This window comes from Lissotriton helveticus, chromosome 1_1, assembly GCF_964261635.1.
Source record: "Lissotriton helveticus chromosome 1_1, aLisHel1.1, whole genome shotgun sequence".
In the NCBI taxonomy this organism is placed as follows: domain Eukaryota; kingdom Metazoa; phylum Chordata; class Amphibia; order Caudata; family Salamandridae; genus Lissotriton; species Lissotriton helveticus.
The window spans coordinates 1,445,536,079-1,445,545,713 of record NC_136057.1 but is presented as its reverse complement, the minus strand read 5'-3'; positions in this window follow the sequence as shown (position 1 = coordinate 1,445,545,713).

The window sequence follows — 9,635 nt, the reverse complement described above, 5'->3', positions numbered from 1 at the left end:
AAGTGCAGGCATAATGCATTTCGGCGAGTGTGCCTTCCTCAGATGATATATATATATATATGATACACAACAACGTGTGATCAAGGCACTTCCTGTGCTGAAACGCGTAGCGTTACTTGGGAAATAAACGCAAACTAGCTGTACTTCCTCGAGTGTGTGTGGTGCTTATTGTGGCAGAACTTTGGAAGATATATATATATATATATATATATATTTTTTTTTTTTCACTTGAAAAACTAAAGGTTACAGGGACTTTACAGTTAGGCTTACATTTCACATTTCACTCGTACAAAACCAAAGAAATTCAGTAGATATAGTTAGCTAAGCTAACTATAACTTGTGCCACCCACAATGCACTGCTTATGATCTCACATATTACACCTTGGTATATATATTTTATATATTTAACACTCATAAACTTTTTTAAACTACTCACAGTCACTAGATGATGTCATCAGTGATGTAATTTGAGATGCCATCAGGGATGTCACTGATCATGTCATGAGTGATGTAATCTGTGAGGTCATAAGCAGTGCATTGTGGGGGCACAAGTTATAGTTAGCTTAGCTAACTATGACTATTGAATTTCTCTGGTTTTGTACAAGTGGAATGTAAGCCTTACTACAACTTCCTTTTAACCGTTGTTTTTTTCTCTGTGTATATATGCATATATACACACATACATAACTAGATATGTATAATTATATCAAACATAGAAAATGTTAACAAATCAAATGCAAAACATTAAATAAATTACCAAATGTATTACATTTAAAAACAAAAAAATATATTTACTCAAATTTTAAATTATATAAAATATGTATACATACATATATATATAGATATATACATATAAACAAAAAATATAAAATTAAACAAATCATAATATTAGCTATATTTCAACAATATTTTAAAAAGTATTGAAGTCTGTGAACAATAAATATAAAATTCCCAATCCAGTCTGTGCAACAGTAGAAAAAGTGTTGGAGTTCAGAGGGGTTCAATTTACTACTGCCACTCCAGTCTGTGCAACAGTAGAGAAAGCGTTGGACTTTGGTGGAGTAAGACTTACGATTCCTACTCTAGTGTGTGCAACATTGGGAAAATCCTTGGACTTCAGGTGTTAAATCTACTATTCCCACTCTAGTCTGTCCAATAGTAGGGAAAGCGTTGGACTCCAGATGGATAACATTTACTATTCCCACACTCCAATCGGTGCAACAATAGGAAAAGCGTTGGACTTCGGAGGGGTTGCATTTACTATTCCCACTCCTGTCTATTCAGCAGTAGAGAAAGTACTTCACTTCAAACATATAACATATATGATACATAATCCTATTAATTTATAACAAATTTAAAACTCTTAATATAAACGTTATTAATTAAGCAAAAAGATCAATATATAAAAACAAAAAAACAATTAACATTATTGTTAAACAATTTAATATTGAATTTTCAATTAAAACAATTTGGCCATTATTTAATACTTACTTTAATAATTAATTGGTAACTAATTAATAATTAATTAATTAATAATTAGCTTCCACCTATACCCCTTCAAACACAGCAACCACACCTAATATATAATTTAAAACATATAATGATTGCACAATTTAAATAAATAATAATAATGTAATTAATAATTATTTTTTGAAAATGAATTGTTAATTAATTATTGCTTCATTAATTTTCAATCCTATACTCCTATAAAGCCAGCAGCCGGCAAATAATATATAATTAAAAAAATAATTATTACACAATTAACAATCAATTGTTACAAACTTAATTAATACTTCCCTTGCCCAGGGTGTGGTGCCGCCAAGCTGGAAAAGAGCAGTGGTAAAGGCTCTCTTGAAGAAACCTAATCTGGATTCTTCGGATTTGGCAAACTTCAGGCCCATCTCTCTGCTGCCGGGACTTGGTAAGATAGCTGAAAGGCTGGTTAACCATCGTCTGTCAGCCTTTCCTGGGTCCAACGGTCTGCTGCGAGAGTCACAAACGGGTTTTCGGCCACGGCAGGGCACTGACACCGCCCTATTGGCAGTCGTTGAGGAAGCTAGGAGCATTTTGGATTCAGGAGGGTCAGTGGCAGTGATCCTCCTGGACCTCAGTGCGGCTTTCGACACTGTGAACCATCAAGTGTTGATCCAACGGCTGTCCAATGTGGGGGTTGTGGAAGTTGCACTGCAGTGGCTCCGGTCATTCCTGTGCGGTCGGACCTATCAGGTCTGGGAAGGCAGCGAGCGGTCAACATCCATCCGCCTCCAGTGTGGGGTGCCACAGGGCTCCTCTTTGAGCCCCACATTGTTTAACGTGTATATGGCCCCTCTGGAGGATGTGGTAGCCCCATTTGGGATAAAAATCGTCAGCTACGCTGATGATACTCAGCTGGTGGTTGCTCTGTCCCAACTGGTGAAGAACCCGGATTCGCTGTGCCTATGTATGGCCAAAGTACATGCCTGGATGTGCGAATCAGCGCTTAAATTAAATGGTTCCAAGACCGACATAATGCTGCTAGGGCATAAGATTCCCCTACTCCCTTCGACCATCTAGCCCAGTTGTCTGGGCGAGCTTCCCAGCCCTAAGCAGGAGATCAAGAGCTTGGGGGTGTGGTTAGAGCAAGACCTCTCTTTTAAGACCCAGGCCAAGAAAACGGCAGGGGTCTGTTTCGGGCTCCTTCGTTCAGCCCGTAAAGTCTTGCCCCTCCTCCCTCTGACATCAAGGAAGTTACTTATCCAGGGTCTGATCATCTCAAAGCTTGACTATTGCAATGCTATTTTCCTTGGGGCCCCTGAAGCTACGTTCAGTAAGCTTCAGCGGGTACAAAATGCCGCAGCCAGGATGCTGACGAACATGCCAAGGAGACAGTCAGCCAAACCTGCTCTGAAGTCATTGCATTGGCTTCCGGTGCGGGAGAGGGTGAAATTTAAAGCCCTCTGCACAGCACATAGAATCCTCCAGGGGAGGGGACCTCCCATCTTAAAGAACTTAGTGGTGCCATATAAGGCAAACAGAGCTCTGCGCTCTGACCAGAAACATCTGCTTCAGGTTCCTAGGGTCAATAGGGCTCGTAATGGGGTAGAAGATTTTCGGTTCACACAGCCACCCTCTGGAATGCGCTTCCATTGAGGATGCGATCAGAGACTTGTACTCTTCGTTTCCGGAAGCTTTTGAAAACATACCTATTCCCTATGTGATGTGATTGATTTGGCTCTGTGGTTATCGTTGTTGTCTGGTTAAGCGCTGGGATGCCCGAGGGTAACTACGCACTATATAAGATTCCAAATAAATAAATAAATAAATAAATTAAATAATGGATAATACCTTAATAATTAATTATACTTAATTAACTTCCCACCCTACAAACCTTGTAACCTGCTTTAACAATATAAATTACTATAAGAAATTAAATACAAAATTATAAATCACTTTAAATTACAAACTATATTTAAAAATATTAACAATTACACAAACAATAATAACATCTCAAATTAATATATGAAGTAACATACATAAAGATAATTCAAAATGATATGTTGTACAACTATATTGTTGAAAAGGATATTAACAGCAAAGATATTCTTAAAACCGATATTACTTACCTGAAAAATTAATATTTTTGGCAATGATATTTCTGCATCACAATATTTTTGTATCACAATATTTCTTTTCCGACATTTCTGCAACTCGATATTTAAAACTCAATATTTTGTCTAAGTACCTCTAGGTTCATTCAGCTGATCTGTTGAAGCCACAATGATCCAACAATCTATAAGAGGTCTTTCCTGCAAATGCCCAGCTGCCAGACAAAAACTGTACCTTGCTGTTGGACTCTGCCTGACACTTTGTGAGTCTCTTAGTGCCTCCATTGAAGTGCTAGTGGCTTTAGAAGTGTTTTCCTGTGGTGTGTTGTGATTTTCAGGACCCAGTCAGAGGGTAAAATCTTTGACCAGGACAAACATTGTTGGTGTATTCGACCCGCGCTCCATGGTAGTCAGCCTCAAACTGTGCCTAAGTCCCCATATACCGCACCCATTCATTAGCATTGGCACATTGTGCTTATTAGTGCTATTGCCACTTAAAACTTTAAAAATTGATCGCTTCAGCTTCTCCTTATTAGCAGATTGGGGAACAACCTTACCCTCCACCTCCGGACCTGTTCCTCCCTGCTTGAATTCAGGAAAGGACTCAAAACCGGGCTGTTCGAAAGATCACTCCTGAAGTAGCAGGCCTCTAAGCACTTGGATACCCTCATGAATGATTAGCAGTGCTTTAAAAGTCATGTTTGATTGATTGAATCTGCACCCATCCCCGGTTGGCAGGAAGCCCGCTAGACAGAGGGAAAGTCTTGAAAGAAAAACAAAGGGTGGGGTTGGCCCACTATCCATAGGGCCATGCCCCCACCACACAAGGGCCCTTTACAGTCTTTCTTACCCCTGGTTGGCAGAGTGGGGGATTACCCTCCCAAAAAGAACATGAAACACCAGGTAACTTCTTAAAAAAATAAATGAATGTGGGGAGCCCACCATGAATAGGGCCATGCCCCTAGCCCAAAAGGGGGGGCTATACAGTATTTCTGACACCCGAGAGGTAGATTAGGCAGTTTTCTCCTATTCTGCACTGCCCTACCAGGGTGGCAGAAGGCCCACTAGGCAATGGGAAACCATAAAAACAGAGAGGTGCAGAAGCCCACCCTGGCACAGGGCCATAACCCCACCTTAAAAGGGAGAACACAGTCTTTCTGTCCACCTGTGGGGAAGATAGAAGGTTCGTAGGGGTGGGGCCCTGAAATCCCACCCGACACCCAGGGAGCTCCACTTACTTAAGTGGGATAACATGTTTATCAGGAAAAGTGTGGGAATGTGGGTGAAAGGAATTGTAAGGATCCCTGCTGATTTTGGAACCTTCCCTCACAAAGAATGTGAAGAAAATATGTGTTTTTAGCTAGAGTTTGAGGTTTGCAAAGGCTTCTGAGAAAGAACATTTTGTGAAATACTGGCACCGCACACCACCATGGACTTCCTCCGGTGTCTAGTTTTCCAACCTGCCTGGGTTTGGTAGTCTTCCCTGGGTGGCTGCCGAGCCCAGGCCCAAAATCCACAGATAGCCACATCACAATAAATGGTTGGTTTTGAGTGGAAAGATTTGATCTGTCCATGGTTTGTTTTGGGGCCTTTGGTGTTGCAGATGCTAGGCCCGCTCACTCAAAGTTGGTACATTTTTTATCAGGACATGTGTTGGAACCCTGGGTGGTAGGAAATTTTCGGATCTCCGACGATTCCAAAACATTTCCTCACATTAATATGAGAAAAATGTGTGTTTGGGCGATTTCAGTCAGTAACAGTTCCCTATCGACGGAGTGAGCTTTTTCCCTACCTGGGACTGCAATTGTGACTGGTTCTTCCGTGGTGGTATAGGGCTGCGAGGGACGCTTGAAAACATCCAGCGGTTCCCTGCTGGTCTCCCCCGCCGCCGCTGCACCCTGCCATCCGTGCGCAGCCGCCGAGGGGGGGACCACAACCCCCAGCACTCCCCGCGGCTGACCCCGTCCACAAGGATTACGCGCCAGCCGGCGCACTAAAAGGAGGACAGAGCTCCCGCGTCACTAAGCCCGGGCAAAGGGCGGGCCGTCTGTGGCCGTCCAAGGCTGGCCGTGGCTGGCCTGGGCCACCCCCCCTGGTCGGATGTCCCCCCTAGATTATATTATCGTGCGGTTCAGACTCCATGGTAATCAGTGAGGCTCTGATTAGTGGATATTTGCACTTTTGTGCCTTGGGTCGTATTGGTTGTGTTATTACTAGTCTCTTACTAAATGCTAATTATTGTTGTAATTACTTTAATTTTGATTATTGTGGTGATCTTCAGAAACAATGGGCAAAAATATCCCTGAACAATCTCGCCCTAATACTAGGCAGAAAAAATCTACAACTATTCCCTTACCAAGTCTGACCGCTATAGACAAAATGCTGCAAAAGACCATAGGGGTAGTTGCTACAGCAATCGAGAATACTGAGAGACGTCTCTCGCTCCCTACGGGCATGGGTCCACCCCTACAGCCTGAAAATACATCCCCTGTTTTGGCCAATTCTTTTAACTCAATGTTAATGGTATCTTATGCCGGGCTACCAGGGGCTGATACCATTCATGAGATGTTTCCTATCAACGAAGATCCACCCATCGAACTTTCACCCATGGTAAACAGACTTTTATTAACACCTACTTTGCTGGCACCGGACACAAACGTAGAAGCTTCACTTATAATTAATGACTCTATGGAGCCTGACGATGATGATATTGATGTACAGCCAACCACTGATCCTGCACAATCGGATAGGGTAACCATTGAAAGTCCGTTTGCAAAGACCAGAGGGCAAAAAGCGAAGAGCAAACAAAAACACATTACCAAAGAACAACCTGTACATAAATACAGGGGAAAGGGCAGCCGCATACACTGCAAAACAGCTTCCAAATCGTCAGGCCGTAAGGGGGAAAAGTGTGAGGGCCAGTCAAGTGATGTAGATGCCAAGCCCAAAGTGGGAAGGTTTGAGGCTGGAGATGAAGGTTTCTGGGGGAGAATGGAGACCTTTCTATCAACACTTCTAGGGCCAATTAGTGTAAAAATTAATAGCATTGAAACTAGGCTAGCTCTTATTGAACAATATATAACAAATACTCCCCATTTAAACAAGCCTCCAAATGCTATAACACTCGCGCATCCAGCTGCATCTACTTCAAATGGAGCCGTGCACAAATCTGTGCAACATATAACTACTGGAGCTAAGGACAAGTCAGGGGGAACCACTGTAAACACCCAGGCAGATCGAATAGTCCCAAATAACCGATCCAAAGTAGATAATACCACTAATAGCCGTATTGTGGGTGAAAGACAGGAGCAGCAAGAAAAACCATTAAAGGATAATGCTGCTATTTTACTAGTAGGGAATGGGAAACGAGGGGACCAACCGACAGAACAGATAAAGGGCCCTTGTATTTCAGAAGACCCAAGGGGAAATATTATACCACCAGTAATAAACCTACCACCAGAATGCGGGGCTTATGTTACAGTACTTTGTAATGTCCCCAAATTGAGGGAAGGACAAATAGAAACACATGAAATCCTCAGAAATAAAACTCTGTATTGGTTGACTAAAAACTGTGGCTACCTAATATTAGGTATGGAACAGATTATACTTACACAGAGAGTGGGATGGATAGGCCCCACTACCAAAACATTTGATGGGGACTGTGTAATAATTAATTTCAGGTCACCGAATTGGGCATACAAAACTTTACTTAGTGCTCCTCCACCTTCATGCTGGGATTTTAATATGACTTTACTACCACTTGCGTATTTCTATAGACATTTGTTGGTAAACATCCCAGCTACTGATCATAATATCTATCACCAAAGTAAAAACTGGTTACCTACACCACTGGCAGCATGCCCCATGAGATCTTCCATACCATTATATAATAGATTTCAATGTCTGTCCCAGTTAGAGGAAAATGACTGACATGAAACCACAGAAAGGGCTTTCACCAGAAGTATGTCAGGGTGGATGGTAAATCAAAAACCATTAAGAAGTGGAAATGAAATAAGTAATACTGAATTTTTATACACAGCCCCCAATATGGAGTGTCAGACTAATAGTGAAACTGAGAATGGGAACTTAATTGTCCCCCAACCTGTGGAGCCTACAGTGAACGTGGACATGCCTACTGACTGTAATGATATTCTAGGAGCAGAAACCACGACACATGAGGGGTACACCCTTACAACCTGGAATATTGCAGATCTAGGTAAAAAATTAGCTATGTCCTTTTGGCAAGATTTTATCACTTATGGTAGTGACTTAATCTGCCTACAATAAACCTGGAGTACAGAACATGTTGTAGTGGAAGGTTACACATCTTATTGCTTAAATGCCATACCCTCCCCATCAGGCAGAGCCAATGGTGGACTAATGATGCTTATATCCAACAAACTGATTGGGTGTAGAATTATACTTTATTCACCCATTGGTAATCATAGCCAAATTCTACGACTATCTTCCCAAGGGGCAAGGACATGGTTTTAATTGACCACTATAATAATACGTTTGATAAAGATAGGGTAGTACTACTAGACCCTTTAGAAAAAGAGATAGATAGGGTATTGAATCTTTCCAGCAAACTCACAGTTATTTTGTGGGCGGGCGACTTTAATATTAGAGTCTGTCCTACAATTATTAACAATTCTTGTGGATTTATGAAGATCCACACTACTGCAGTTGGGACTGACGATGATATGCTACATTTCCCACATTGTGGATATGGAATGGCCCTTAACCCCATGCGCGCAGCGCGTTTTCCCGCTGTGCGCTGACTTTTTGAAAAACCCGCGGTTCATGACGAGCTCAGCTCGTCATGAGCGTACGAGAGGTGTACCTCATGACGAGCTGAGCTCGTCATCAGCGTGGAAGGGGTTAATACAATGATGGCAAAGTTTGATTTAGAGTTGTTAGACTGTTCTAAGAAAATGGGCAATATAAAATGCCCAACATTCACTGGGGTAAATGGGAACAGTAACATAGGCCATATTTTAATGTCGAGGAATAGTTTTTATACTGACCTTTGGATATTAGAACAGGAGGTTAGTGACAACAATAGTATCTCTATAGTTTTACTAGACTGGGGTAATAAATTGTCTAATAACGCTGACAGAATTCTAGATATACTCCCCATTAGACCTAATGGAATGAGAATAAAGTGGGATGGTGTGGACCCACGGAAGATCCAAATGGAAGTGGTCAGCAAATGTAGAGAATGCATTGACTATTGCCTTAGTGAGGAGGTTACCCCCGATACATTACAAACCTCTTTTTCTGAGATAAATAATGCAATTAAGAGTGTACTAACCAGAAATAGCAAAGGCCAGAAACAAGATGGGACGAGGTGGTTTGATTCAAAATGTGCCCAGGCATTACACAAACTTAAACTGGAGCTGGGGACAAAACCCCGAAACCAAATTCTTGTCCATGAGCTTCGAATTAATTATAAACAAGCCCTGTCGGTACATAAAAAAGAGATTCGATCAGAGGCCTGGGAAAAACTAAATATGGCAGCTGAAACTAACAACAGCACACTTTTTTGGGAAACTGTAAATAGTCCATTTTTAAAAGAAAATCATATTTCTGAACTGACGTCCTATGTAAATTGTACTGAATGGATTGATCACTTTTCGAATATTTTTAATCCGGATAAGGTACTTTTAACTTCTTGTGTAAATGATGATTTCACGTGGCCCACACTACCTTTGTTAATTGATGTTGAAGAGGTCCAGGAAGGGCTGGTAATTAGCAAAGGGGGTAAAGCACCGGGACCGGACGGCGTCCCGATTGATTTATATAAGGATATAATGGATTTATGGGCCCCAATCCTAACAAGGATTTTTAACACCGCTGCCTTGGGGAACTTTCCAATTTCATGGGCGCAATCATTAATGGTTCCATTACACAAAAAGGGTTCGCGTTCCTAAGCATGTAATTACCGACCAATATCATTACTGGACTCTTCAATAAAGGTGATGAGTAGGGTGCTTTTAAAAAGATTGGAAACATGGGCCTCAGATCTAAACGTTTTAACCCCAGTTCAGT